This window comes from Canis lupus, chromosome 4 (genome assembly GCF_048164855.1).
Source record: "Canis lupus baileyi chromosome 4, mCanLup2.hap1, whole genome shotgun sequence".
In the NCBI taxonomy this organism is placed as follows: domain Eukaryota; kingdom Metazoa; phylum Chordata; class Mammalia; order Carnivora; family Canidae; genus Canis; species Canis lupus.
In genome coordinates this window covers 68,594,925-68,610,288 of record NC_132841.1, presented here as the reverse complement: position 1 = coordinate 68,610,288, position 15,364 = coordinate 68,594,925, and positions in this window count along the sequence as shown.

The window sequence follows — 15,364 nt, the reverse complement described above, 5'->3', positions numbered from 1 at the left end:
CATAGCTTTTTGCTTATTTCTCTAGAATCCTTCCTATCTAAAAATTGAACTGTCACTCCTTAAAAAAAAACACTGGTTGAAAATGGAATTTCACTGGAAAATTCCAATGCTTTAATGTTGGCCATGGCTAAACTTTACTCTGTATTGGAGAATGGTTAAAGCATGAGAAGCTAATCATTGTTATCAGTCTATTAACCAATTAATTGATCACCAAATTATGGACTCTCATTGTGTGTGTATGGTGGGGGAGGGAGCATTATAGGGTCTCCAAAAGAAAAACAAAGCCTAGGGAACAATTATTTTCCAATCTGTGTGAGACTAATGGAAAATATGAGATTAATAAAGTGCTCTGAATTAAACTGAGCAGGCTGCTTGGAAGAGATGGGACTCCATCTGGGTCTTAAGGTAGAAGTTAAGTGAAGAGGAAGAAAGGTAGTGAAAATGCATGAGAATTTATATCAAAACAGGAGCAAGCATAGAGTGTGTATAGGCTGCAAACAAGTGGCTCCCTAATTACTACAGGAGTGTGTAGGAAGTAGCATAGAAAAAAAGTAGTGGGTAGGGTGGTACAAGACACAGTGTTTAGGACTGAATGACTTTCACGGAAATGACTGAGTATCTAAATCTAAAAATAACCAAATCTGAAATAAAAATAAAATAAAATTAAAATAAAACATTTTATACATAAAAAATAAAAATAACCAAATAGCCCAAACCTAAAATAACTATTATTTGTTCAACCTGTTTAATGATAGCATTCTCTACTAATAACACTGTATTCCATTCTAGGATAACCACTAACTCCATCCCATCACCATATACAAGTTGTATTTGTCATTACAGACCTTAGCTGTGCCCACCTAAAAGAACCTGTTTCCTGCAGAAATTTGTTTACTTTCCAGGCTTTGAGATACAACACAAATTCTGACAGCTGAATTTCACTCTTAAATTCTCTCATGACATTTTGTGTCTTTCTGTAGACGGGGCAATGGTGAAGTGGACCTTTGCCCCATTTCAAGTAAATCAGCTGCAACTTACAGACTTGTTTCTAGGGCAAGTTTCCTTATTTGTCTTGTTTTTAAAGGCTTATGATTTATGTTTATCACTACTGATATTTTCAGAAGGGAAGAAAAAAATTCTATATTTAGGAAGGAGAGTAATGGTGAAAGGAAGAAGTAGTCAGTTCTTTCTCCCTATTTCCCTTCCTCTCTTCCTTTCTCACTTTTCTTCCTTCCTTCCATCCTTCCTCCCTTCTTTCCTTCCTTCCTTCCTTCCTTTATCTATCTATCTATCTATCTATCTATCTATCGCTTTATATTTGCTATTTAAACCATAATTTGTTACAGTGGCTTTATTACAGTGGCTTTATTGATCTTTAGGGAAGAAGATGGTTTTTTGCTTGGTTAAATATCTTGATCAACTAGTTTGGGGCCCCAGATAACCATCTGGAAGGAGACATATAAATAAAGAGAGAACCAAACTGTTCCACAAACACAAAGTAAAAAGAAATTTGAAGATTAAAAAAAATGGGGGTTGGAGAGGAATGAAGAGAAGGAGCTGTTCATCATAATAGCAGCAGGAACCTCCAGAGCAATATCACATGCAGAGAGATTTCTGGGGGCAGAGATAGCCAGATGACCATTAAATATTGCTAAACACCTCTTCTCTGTCATTCCAAACTTAAGCTAAATCTTTATGCCCAAAAGTTACTTGTGTGGGTGAAGATATGGGGAAATTGAGGAAAGCAACTGTATCCCATGGATGTACCAACAGAAGAGAACAGCAGGTGGATATGAGGCATGAGTGAAATGAAGAGCTCAGAAGGAATAAGATATTATAGCAAAGTCTGACCATGAGAATGTAAACTCCCTAGAATCTGAGGACATCTTGGAGAGTATGTTGGCATTTCCCTTTGATGGGAATAGGAGCTTAAAGCAAATTTAATGTAATTCTCAGGTAAAGTAATGTCATTGGACATATAGAAGATATCTACACACTCATCTATATGACCACATCTCTATCTTTACCCAATGATACCATTTACCATTACCATATACCATTTCAGTGTCTATGTTCCTTGCGAGTTAGATCATGATTTTAAGTACTTGTTATGAAACTTAAGTTATTAATATAGTAATCATCTCAGAGACATTTACATTGTAACTTCCTTTAATTCTGTTTTTAAATACCTACAGGTCACCTCTATTTTGGCAAACATAATATCCCATAACTCTCCCCTCATCCTTGCTTCCATATTTAGGTCTCTGGTCATATCATTCTTCCAGTTTCGTAATTAATAGATTGAAGACTTTATTTAGCAACTTTTTCCCCCTGTACATTCCTCATTGTGTCCATTCTAATTCTGATAATAAATTATTTATTCTCTATCACTCAATATGGCTCTACTCCCCTAATTGATACAGATATTGGTACCAGTAGTAATTCTAGCAGAACAGAACTACAAGGTTAGGTTCTCTAAGTTCTGGCTTATCTGGAAATGGTTTTCTAATTTGATTAGGCTTAAAGACTTTGATTAGGCTTAAATCAGTGGTTGTGTTGTCCAGAGGTAAAGGGAACACTGATGGTATATGGCATGCAGTAGAAGAACAGTCATTCAAACTATCACTTGTAATTAAAACACCTGTAATTAAGTTCCTATAGAAAGTAAGGTGATGGGGGCACCTGGGTGGCTCAGTAGGTTAAGTGTTCGACTCTTGATTTCAGTTCAGGTCATAATCTCAGCGTTGTGAGATCAAGCTCCCGGTTGGGCTCTATGCTGGGCATGAGGCCTGCTTAAGATTCTCTCTCTTCCTCTCCCATCTTAAAAAAAAGAAAATTCTACCTTAACTCTCACATTAATTGTATAAATTCTAATTACTTATTTACTTACTAAGAGACTTAGAAGTCTCTTCCTTTTTTCTCTTAGTGGTTCTGCTTTATTGAATAAATACTAATGCAAATACTACCATTGTATTTTCAAACTTTACATATCTTTTTAAAATAATTATTTGATTCAGGTATAATTAACGTACAGTGTTATATGACTTTTAGGTGTACAATATAATGATTCAACAATTTTGTACATTACTCAGTGCTCATCATGGTAAGTGTACTCTTTATCCCCTTCATCTATTTCACTCATCCCCCGACATGCTTCCCCTCTGGCAACCACAAGTAGTAAGTTCTCCATATTTAAGAATCTGGGTTTTTTTTTGTATCTTTTTTTTTCATTTGTTTTGTTTCTTAAATCCCACATGAGTGAAATCATATGGTACTTATCTTTCTCTATTTCGCTTAACATTATATACTCTAGATCCATCCGTGTTTTTGCAAATCACAAGATTTTTCTTTTTTATGGCTAAGTAATATTCCAGTGTGTGTTTATGTGACATCTATATCTATATCTATATATCACATCTTCTTTATCCATTCACCTATGAACAGACACTTGGATTGCTTCCATATCTTGGCTATTATAAATAATATTGTAGCAAACATAGAAGTGCATGTATCTTTTCAAATCTGTTTTTTTTTCATTTTCTTTTTTTTAAGATTTTATGTATTTATTCATGAGATACACAGAGAGATGCAGAGACATAGGTGGAGGGAGAAGCAGGCTCCCTGTGAGGAGCCTGATGCAGGACTCAATCCCAGAACTTGGGGATCACAGCGCAAGCCAAAGACAGATGCTCAACCAGTGAGTCACCCAAGTGCCCACTAAGAAATTAATTGGTATATTTATTCTGTATTTATTGTTATTTCTGGTACATTTGTGCTTGTATACCACTTTTTCTTCAATTTGTTGCACATGTTCAATATTCCTTTTACTTTACTTCCCCTTTTTTCTGGCCCTCTTTTGAATTAATCCACCACTTTTGTTGTTAGTTTATATTCTTTCACTATTTTTTTTAGTGGCTACAGTCATGAATCTATAATTTATTCAGTTAACAGAACAAATATATTCACATTTCCTGTGGTTATTGATGTATTTTATCTTAAATATGCCATTATGATTTTATTTCCATTTGTTCTAGTGTCTTATATAACTTTTCCTTTATCATTTTTTGGATCCCTCAATCCCTCACTGGGGACCCAAAGTCTTTTACCCAAAAGTAGCTAAAATGACCAGAGGTTAGAGAAGTTTCCTCTTGATATGGTGGTCTCAGGAACAGTGGTACCAAAATCCATTGGTGAAATCCTGATTTGGTCTATAATTAGAATGAGAAACCGTAGAAGTACAAGAGTTGATAGGGTTATAAAAGTTGGCATGTGTAAGCAGTATTATATAAGGAGGTTGTGTCAACTTTACTTGAAAGCTTTATGGGAATGGATATTATGTTTGGCCAGGGAACACTTCCCCTACCCAGGATTGTAAAATCAAAGCCTGTTGATACAAGCCCTACTGGAGGCTAGAGTTAGGAATATAAGAGTTGATAGAATTAAGGTGGAAGTTTGTAGGAGAATCTGAATGTTTGAACAGGCTTTATGTGAAGTGGTTGCAACTCTTTTACCTGATAGTATTATGGGGATGGACATTGGATCTTACTGGGGAATATTTTCCCTACTTAGTATTGTAAAAGAGAAGACCTGAAAATCTCTTCAAGAATTATGCATTGGACTTGCTAAATGGGAAGGCAAGGGGTGAATCTATATGTTACTGAGACCATTTCTGCTTTTGAAACCTAACTAGATCGAATGGAAGCCTACAAACTTGAATAGCCCAGCTCTGGGAGACATTTTCATGTGATACATGCTAGACTCAATAGTTTCTAATAGCTGAATGAGATTTTAGTAGTATCCTGCTATCTTTTGACTTTTATGATTGTTTTCCTATAAGGAATACATGCTCAAATACCAGGAAGTAGACTGCAATATTGTGATTTATAAGAAATATATGTTTGATTATTCAGATGATCAAAATGTATTTTTCATATACATTTGGTCTTTGTCCACACAGTTCCTGGCTCACAGCTCCCCAAACCCTTGGAATTCCCTAGGTGTTGAGAGTGAAAAAGGTGTCTTTTGTTATGTTATAAGGTGATTTGTTTTGGCTCCCACTTGGGGATCAAGAGAATCAACCACGTGATTAGAGGGTTGGAACTTTCAATTCCACATCCTGACCACTGGGAAGGGGGAAGGGCTGGAGGTTGAATCAATTGTCAATGGTGAAAGGGAATAGAGGGGAAGGGAGAAGAAATGGGTAGGAAATATCAGAAAGGGAGACAGAACATGGAAGACTCCTAACTCTGGGAAACCAACTAGGGGTGGTGGAAGGGGAGGAGGGCGGGGGGTGACTGGGTGGCGGGCACTGAGGGGGGCACTTGACGGGATGAGCACTGGGTGTTATTCTGTATGTCGGCAAATTGAACACCAATAAAAAATAAATTATTAAAAAAATTGTCAATGGTCAATGATTTAATCAGTCATGATTGTAAGGAAGCCTCCATAAAAACCTAAAAGAGCAGGGTTTGTAGAGCTTCTGCATTGGTGAACACTTGGAGATGCTGGAAGAATGCTGTACCTAAAAAGGGCATAGAAGCTCTGATCCCCTACCCCATGCATCTCTTCCTTCCGGCTGCTCTCGACTTCTATCCTTTTACAATAAACTGGTAATCTAGTAAATAAAATGTTTCTCTGAGTCCAGTGAGCTACTCTAGCAAATTAATTGAACCCAAGGCGGGGGTGGGGGAGGGGTGTCTTGGGAACCTCTGACTTACAACCAGTCAGAAGTATAGGTAACAATTTGGGCTTGTGATTGGTATCTGAAGTAGGAGGGTGTAGGGAGCGGTCTTGCAGGCAGGAATCCTTAACCTGTAGAATCTGATGTTATATCCAGGTAGATAGCGTCAGAAATGAGTTGAATTGAATTCTTGGGTGTTATGTGGGAACACACCCCCCAATCATCGCCACCCCTACCCCCTGCCAGCATGCCCCACAGGTGATGGAACTTAATTCCATCAATTTTTTTTTAAGAATTCACTCTCCAATTTATCCTTCCTCCTTTAAAATTAATGTGTCGTTTGTTCCTCTGTTTGCTTGTAAGATTTTTCTTTGTCTTTGACTTTTAGTGACTGGCTGCTGATATGCCTAGGTTACTGTTTTTGTTTTTAATGCTGCTTGGGTGTTTTTAATGCTGCTTAGGTTTGGTGGAGCTTCTTTAAATATGTAGCTTATTTTTAAAGTCTTGGAAAATTCTTCGCCAATATCTTGCCCATTAAATCTTTAGTCCCTTCTTTCTTCTTCTCCAACATTTTTATAGATACTAGATCTTTTTACTCTGTTCTATGTGTTACACACTTTTCAGTATTTTTTTTATCATTTTATTCCTTCTTTGCTTCAGTCTGGAAAATTTGCATTATTCTATCTTCCAGTTTACTGATCCTCTCCTTTACTGTCTGCTCTTACATTCATCTACTAATTAATTTCAATTTATTATATGTTAGAATTTCTCTGGTTAAATTCTCTATCTCATCATATACTTGTTTGAATATATTAATTTTTTATAAAGACTGTGTCCAAGAATTCTAATATCTGAATCACCTGTTAAAATTTGAGGCAATAATTTAAGGCTCTTTCTGAGGTCCCCTTGAGAAGAGTTTTTTATCTTTCTGTTGAGTGGTCATATCATGGCATAGATCACCTTATTTTACTCAGGGACTGAGAGGTTTTGAAGATGGATTTTTGTCTTTATAACGGATTGTCTATTTCTGGTCCATCCTTACGTCTTAGGTACAGCCCTTCTGGGGAACTAAGTGGAATTTTAAGATATTTACTAAGATCTTTCCTTTTCAGCTGGCCCTAATTCCTAATTTTTGTTGTCCCAACTTCATGAGGCAGTTTTAGCTCTTCAAAGCTTTTCAGACTCCTAGGCTGTCACTTTATATTTACTTTTTCAGTGCTTTGGGTCTACAAATCTTATAAATTACCAAATGCCTCCAGGGGAAAAATGCCATAGAATGTCAAGCTTAAGAATATAAGACTAACTGCACTGTGCTGCTTTTTTGCTTCAGAAAATTTTGGTTCATTGTATACTCTGATACCTTTGGCATTTTTGTGTGTGTGGTGGTGGTGATGGGTATTTTATTCAGCTTTTCCAGTTGCTTTCTGTGGCCAGTTTCATCTACGGCAATCTATACCACCATTACTAGAAATAAAATATTCTGTGCTTGCTTGCTTTTTAAAAGAGTAATTTTTTTTTTCATTTTACCTTCAAAAAAAGGTCTCATTTTTGCTCTTTCATTGCTTCACAGAAGTAAGCAGACTCAGAAATACACGTAATTACTGATGGTGCAATGCTGGTTTTTCAAAACTTCTCATTATAAGGCCAGGAACAAGCTCTCACTGAGTACTTTTACATTTTTAAATCAACAGGTGTCCTTGGTGATAAATAAAAACTGATGAGAGACGACCATGAGAATTTACATTCATCTTTAATGGCTTAATTGTTCAGCATTTTAAATCACCAGTAATTCTTGAATTCATATGCTACACTTGGCCAGGAAGAGAATAGATAATTGAAAACCACAGATAATTCAATATCTCTTTTTGGCCACTGGTTTTAAACTTTCTCTCCAAACTCAATTTTTTTAAACAGAGTTTATTGTACATAAATATTTTTCATGTTTCGAAGACACACAAACACAAAAGAAAACTTCCAAAGGCAAAAGACACCAAAAATAGAAAAGCAAGGTCCTAAAAACAATTTAAAAATGAAAAAAAAAAAATCTCCCATGTGAAGGGGAATTTTTTGAGTGGCTACCATGTACCAGGCACTTAAGATACATTTTTAATACCAAGGACAGACCTGTGAGGAAAGGTCCGTATTATATCCGTTTACGTATTAGAAAATAGGCCGAATGAGTTTAAGAAACTTGTTCAGAGACATCCAACTAGCGGGTGACATAGATAAAACAACTACTTATTAATTAACAGTGAGATCACAACCTTTTCTTTATTCCACATGGAAACCAGAAAGAATATCTACCAATGTGTTAAGCAAATTAAACAAGCAGGCTCTGAACTTTGTTATTTTTGCATTAATTTTTTCATTGAAATTTTTATTGAGATTTTATTTCTCTTTCAGTTGAAAGAAATAATACTAAGATGCCCAATTCTCCAGTACATGTATTTCCTCCAATGACACTGTCCTGCAAAACTATATTACAGTATCACATCCAGGCTAATGACATTAATACAATCTGCCAATCTTTCTCCTATTTCTCCAGTTTTACTTGTGCTTATTTGTGTATAGGTGTATATTTGATTCTACAGCATTTTATCACACGTGTAGGTCTGTATAGGCCACCACAGGTAAGATACAAAAGAGTTCCATCACCGCACAGACCCCTCAAGTGATCCTGTAATAACCACACCCACCTCCCTTCCACTCTTCCTCCCAGGTCCCTTACCCTTAGCAACTAGTTTTCTGTTCTATATTCTTAAAATTGTATCATTTCAAATATGTTCCATAAGTGAAATCATATAGCATATAATCTTTTGGTACTTTTTTCACTCAGCATAATTTCCTGGAGATTCACCCTTGTTGTTGTAAATTCATTCCTTTTTTAATGCTAAGTAGTATTCCACACTTTGGACTTACCACAGTTTGTTTTACCATTCATCCATCTGAGCTGTTTCCAGTTCTTGGCTCTCATGAAATAAACAACTATAGACATTTATGTATGGGTTTTGGTATCAACGTAAGTTTTAAATTTTCTGGGATAAATGCTCAGTAGTATTTGCTAAGACATATGGTAATTTCGTGTTTAGTGTTAAAAGAAACTGCCCAACTGTTTTCCAGAGTGGCTATCTTATTTTACATCCCCAACAACGTAGGAGTTACTTAGTATGTCCACATCTTTAGCGTTTGGTGTCATCATTGTTTTATATTGCAGTTATTTTGATACATGTGTAGTGGTATCTCATTGTGGTTTTAATTTGCATTTCCCTGATGGCTAATGATGCTGATTGTCTTTTATGCTTTTTGCACTTGTTTTAATCTATTTAGCACTGAAATTTGTGTTATTGGTGTTTGGAAGAATAAAACAATCTGAAGAATCCATCCTCATACTCTCTCCTCCATCGAGACTCCAGTTCCTTTTAATTAAATTTCTTATCCAAAATCCAAGAGACCATGATTAAATCTCCTTATTCAGAACTGTAGTTATTATAAAGATGTTGAAATGGATATTCATTTATATATTTCCTTTCAAAGCCTTTTTAATATGAAAAATTTCATAAAGTGAACAGTATAACGAACTTTCATATACCAATTACCCCCAGCTTCAATAATTACCCAAATTTTGCCATCTATAATTTCTTTCCCAATTTTTATTGTTTTTTTCCCCAGAGTATTTTTTTTAAAGATTTTATTTATTTATTTATTTATTTATTTATTTATTTATTTGAGAGAGAGAAAGAGAGCGCACAAGTGTGGGGAGAGGGTCTCAGGGAGAGGGAGAAGTAGACTCTCCACTGAGCAGGGAGCCAGACACAGGGGTCTTTTCTAGCCCTGAGATCATGATCAACGCAGATGCTGAACCAACTAAGCCACCCAAGCGCCCCCATTTGCCAGAGTATTTTAAACCAAGTCCCTGTCATATAACTTGATCCACAAATTAATACCTTTCCTGATGAGGTCAAGTCATAGGCTGAAGGCCATAAGTTGATTACAGGGCAAAGGTTCAAATGCTTTCTTCTTGTATTCTTGAAAAAAAATTCATGCTTGCAGAACAGGATTAGGCAGGTGTACCTCCTTGGAAAGTTTCATTGAATTATTTCTATTGAATTATTTTATTTTATTGAATTAATTACTCTTTCTGGAATACATACTCCTGTTATATACATACAGATAGATCAGTCTTTTTGCTGTGGGGCTGATAAAAATGAAAAACATGTTTCCTTATTAAATGGAAAGTCATAGGAGATAAACATAGGCATCTACTCTATGTATATGACTCTGAATTTAAGCCCTCATTTTTTCCGCTTCTTCCATAAGAATATAACTTCTAAGTTTATGCCTGAGTTAACTTTTGTAAAGATGTCCAGTTCTACCACAAGCTCAGCTGTTCTTGGAACATTTCTGCTTTTCCATGACACTATATGACAATGAGGTCACTTCACAATTGCTTCTTTTCTGGAAAACACAGCTGGCTCAGTTTTGTCAGCAACATTCTCATTGCTACATTTCCTGAATCACCACAGTATTTCAACTGACCCTTTCCCAGAACAGACTATATCTATGTAATATCTTTCAAAAATAAGACATCCAAAATCAAATGACTACAATAGCCATTGAGTGGTATGCCTCTTACTCTGCACCAGGATTGTTTTAGTTCCTATCTTTTCAATAATTATTACCTCATTGAAACTTTAAAAACTCAGATCTTGTTAAACCAAGCATAAGCCATGGTTAATTTGTCCTCCAATTGCTCCTTACCAGGAGTACTGCATTACCTGTGGCAGCATTCCTTCTGATTATGTACAGATTATAGCAATTCATGAACTACTTTCTCTGTTGTTTTCGGCGGGGGTGGGGGGGGGTGGGGAAGAGATTGCTTGTCTTGGTTTTGATTGTTAAGAGTCACTTCAGCTTTTTTTTTGAAACATGGTTACACATTTTATTGAACAACCTATCACATATTTAAGGATGGGCTGAACAGAGGTAAGTATGAAATCTAACTTCAAGACCTCTCTAAACAGTCTCTCATGGTGCACATACTTTTTCTTCATAGAAAAGGGAAACTAAGCACAATTATAAATTTACTCTTAAGTGTAATCATCTTATTAAGAGCTATTTCTCTACATTCATATTGCTAGATCCCTAGAACCCAGCACACTGCTTGCTTACAGCAGGTACTTATGTCAGTTATCAATTGGAGCCTCTCAGCTCCAAATGTACTCTTCATTGTCTTCTCCAAGATGATGGGAGTGGGCCCTGCAAATAGTACTCCTCTGTCAACTAGCATGACATTAAGCTTTGTCAATAGAACTTTTTTTTTAAATTGAAGTTTGATTTGCGAACATATAGTATAGCACCCAGTGCTCATCCCATCAAGTGCCCTCCTCAGTGCCTGTCACCCAGTCACCCCATTCCCCCACCCGCCTGCTCTTCCACTACCCTTTGTTTCCCAGAGTTAGGAGTCGCTCATGTCTTGTCACCCTCAAACCCAGAGTTATGGCTGATCCTTAAATCTACTATTCATGAGTTGTTGAGACTTATTTCCTTCTTACTAGCTAATTCTTCAATACTCAAATTTTGTTACAATTAACAATTCTTTACATTAAAAGTTCTCCGTTCAATTTACCATGTAATGTCTACTGATTGGACCTGATAAAGTGCTCAAAAAAGATGTTAAAATAAAAACCTAAGAGAAAAAAAATGAAAGGGAGGGAGATAAGAAGAAATAGAGAGACCCCCAAATTATTACTGTCATAACTCAAACCAGTTGAGTATTTATTTGCTGTTATTTGGAGTCAGAAATTTATGATCCTGTGCAACTGGATTTTTCAATAATTCATCCATTCTATTCACCCCATCACCAAAAATTAACAAGTTTGCTGAGCTATGTCAATAGGTTTCTTGAGATTATGAAAGTTATTAAATCTAAAAGAGAATCTAGACTCTAAAGCCCATAGAAATTTCCTTGAATATCAAAATTTTAGGAAACTAGATTTAAGACTGCCTTTAAATCAGACTACACAATATTTCTCCTGTTCCTCTCCCTTCAACTCCTACCAATTAAATCAATAAATAAATGAATGAGCAAATAGGTAAGTAATTTAATTCCTATTCTTTAAAATCTCACTCTCAGGAAATGTTGCTTAATGTCTGTATTAAATTCCTTGCCCCTCCTTTTCTTCTCTTTTCTCGGACTGAGGGCATTCTTCAATAGTTTTACACACTACTTCTTTTAAGTTCTTATTAAATCACTCTTTTAGCTTCTCTTGTTCAGCTAAATATTCCAAGTACTTTATTCTTCCCCCATACTTTGATTCTTTTAAATTCTTTATCTTCCTGAGCATTCACCAAGTTCATCACATGTGTCTTAGTTCAGGCTGCTATAATAAATACCATAGACTGGATGGTTTAAACATTTATTTGTCATAGTTATGGAGGCTACGAAGTCCAAGATTAAGATGCTGTGTCTGCTGAGGGCCCTTCTCCTCATTTGCAGATGGCTGTTTTCTTCCTGTGTCATCAGATGGCAGAGAGGAAATGGGCCCCCTTCTTACGAGGGTACTCATTCCTCCATGAAGGATTCACCTGCTTAACTTCCTCTAAACCTCATTACTTCCAAAAGGCTCTACCTCCATATATCATCATACTGGGGACTGGGATTTCAACATATGAATTTGAGTGGAAGCTGGGGGGAAGAGACATTTATTTAACAGAAATTTCATCTTAAATACCATTGATCTCTCTGTTAATGCTCACATAGAGTTTGATACTACTGACTTAATGTAAGTGCATCCTCAAATGTTTTGGCCTTCTATATGTGTGTTCATGTATTTGGATATCTGTGATACATTAAAAACTTTTAATTACAATAATGAAAACATTTCACATTTAGGGTAAATGTGTAACATAGGACAAAAATTTTGTTTATGGAAAGGATAAAAGTGTAGAAGAACATAGAGAATTACCTGGAAGGCAAATCATGATAGAAAGATTATGTAATAAGCACTCCGACTACTTAGGAAGAACTTTTTAAAGCACCATTTACATATACACTACTACAAACATTGATTCCTTCCTATTCAGAAAGGAGGTCCCTAAGAGTCTTCTCCTATGTAATCAGTTCTGTATATACTTAAAAGTCATAATAAAATGTTTCTTTAACATATTCTTAAATAAAACATTATGCTAATTGAGAAAGCCCTTACATGACCGCCTCAAATTTAGTGATTCTAAGATGAATAATTTCCCACATTTTAACATCTCTGAAATTTGAATGCATTTCACAAATGACAGTATCCTACAATTCACTTGGCTCCTTCATCTTTTGGCAGCCCTACTGCTCTGGACGAAGCTGAGGCAGGCACCTCAGCTCCCTCCCACCCTTCTGACCTGATTCACACCCCTAACCTGTCCCCTGGACAATCTGAACCCTTCCCAGTGAGAAGCACCTGGACTGTAAATGCACACACTTTAAGACAGGTGGATTGCCTTGGGCCATTAATGGCTCATGATATCTATTAGCTGAATAAAGCATCCATTAACAACTCTTCTTTGTTTTAAATACAAAAAAGAAATACTAAGCAAACTCGTCTGAGACTGAAAGGCTAAAAAAATCTTAATATGTCTACAATAAAATTTATAAATGATAAAAAGCAAATGCAATCATAATGCATTTTAAATTTGACGCTGGTACACAGGTACACAGACCAACAGAACAGAATAGCCCAAGAATAAATCCATGCATATATAGTTAACTAATCTTCAACAAGGGTGCCAAGAATAACAATGGAGAAAGGAGAGTCTCGACAAATAGTGTTGGGAAAACTTGATATCCATATACAAAAGAACAAAATTGGCCCCTTATATCACATCATACATAAAGATCAACTCAAAATGGATTAAAGATTTAAACTTAAGACTTGAATCTATAAAACTCCTAGAAGAAAACATATAAAGTCCAAACATTGGTCTTAGCAATGACTTTAGATATGATACCAAGAGCACAGGCAACAAAAACAAAAATTGAATAGTGGGGCCATATATATATATATATGGAACTCCACAAGCCAACAGCAAAATTTTAAGTAGCCCAATTAAAAAAATGGGCAAAGGACTTGAATAGCCATCTTTCCAAAGAAAACATACAAATTGCGAACAGGTATATGAAAAGATACTTATCACCAATCAAGGAAATGCAAATTGAAACCACAATAAAGCATAGCCTCACACCTATTAGGATAGCCATAAAAAAAAAAAAAAAGAAGAAGGGACACCTGGGTGGCTCAGTTGGTTGAATGTCCAACTCTTAATTTTGGCTTAGGTCAGGATCTCAGGGTTGTGTGATCAAGCCCTGCACTGGACTTCCATGCTCTGCAGGGAGTCTGCTTGGGATTCTCTCCTTCTCCCTTCGTCCCTCCCCCGCATTCACATGCATGTGCTAATATAAATAAACCTAAAAAAAAAACAAGTATTGATGTGGATGTGAATAAATTAGAACACTTGTAAACTGTTGGTGGGAATGCAAAATGGTGGCAGTTGCTATGGAAAGCAGTATGGAGATTCCTCAAAAAATTAAAAATAATATATGATCCAGCAATCCCACCTAAATGTGCATTGACTGATAAACGGATAAAGGAAATATGGTATATACATACAATGAAATAATATTCAGCCATAAAAAAGGACATGACATATGCAACATGTATAAACTGAGAGAACATTATGCAAAGTGAAATAAGCCAGTCACAGAAGAACAAATATTGCACAATTACATTTACAGAAAGTATCTAAAACAATCAAACTCATAGAAACAGAGAGTAGAATGGTGGCTCCCAGGGAATGGGGTAAGGGGGAAATGAAGAGTTACTGTTCAATGGGTATAAGTTTCAATTATAGAAGACAAGTAAGTCTAGATATCTGTTGTACTACACCTACAGTTAACAATAATTTTTAAGACAGTAGATCTCATGTTAAATATTCTTACTATAATAAAAAAATTGATGGTATCTTATATTCAAAAAGAGGGTAGTAACAGATGTTCTCATATGATATGTCTTGATGGCGCTCAGGTGTTCCCAGCCCTATACCTACCTCCAATAGCTCCACAGGCTCCAGTGCTGTGACCCATTTTCTTCTTTCCATGGACCCTTTCTTCCTCAGTGAAGGGAATGGCACTAAATCTCACTGAGAGATACTCTCCATGTCACCAAAAACATTTATTTTCAGGCTGCCAATTTCAACCTCCTCTCTGGAGTTCAACTGAATGGATCTGCACCACAACTCTGACTATGAACATGGGTAAAGGTTAATGCCCAGGAAACTAAATTTCAGAAAGGTGTTTAGTTTCAGAAATGAAGCAATGCTCATCAGCTCCTCCTATTGATGCCAGGTGAGCATTCTTACCTGTGGTTGCCTACACAGGACAGGGCCTTTCATATAAGCAATCTCAGTAATTTCAAGTCTTCCACAGTGACATTTCATTTAGTGGGTGCCCTTATCCTTTTTTTGACAACTACCCATTTTCTTATAAACTGGGTTGTACACAAGAGCTGTATGAACAAGGAGAACAAAGCTTCAAGATCTATCCCATTAGGTTTAAAGGTTTTGACTCTCTGTTTTATGGCTTACCAGAGAGCAACAAATCTAGTTCTATTCAGGGGATTTAATTCACATCTCATTAACTAC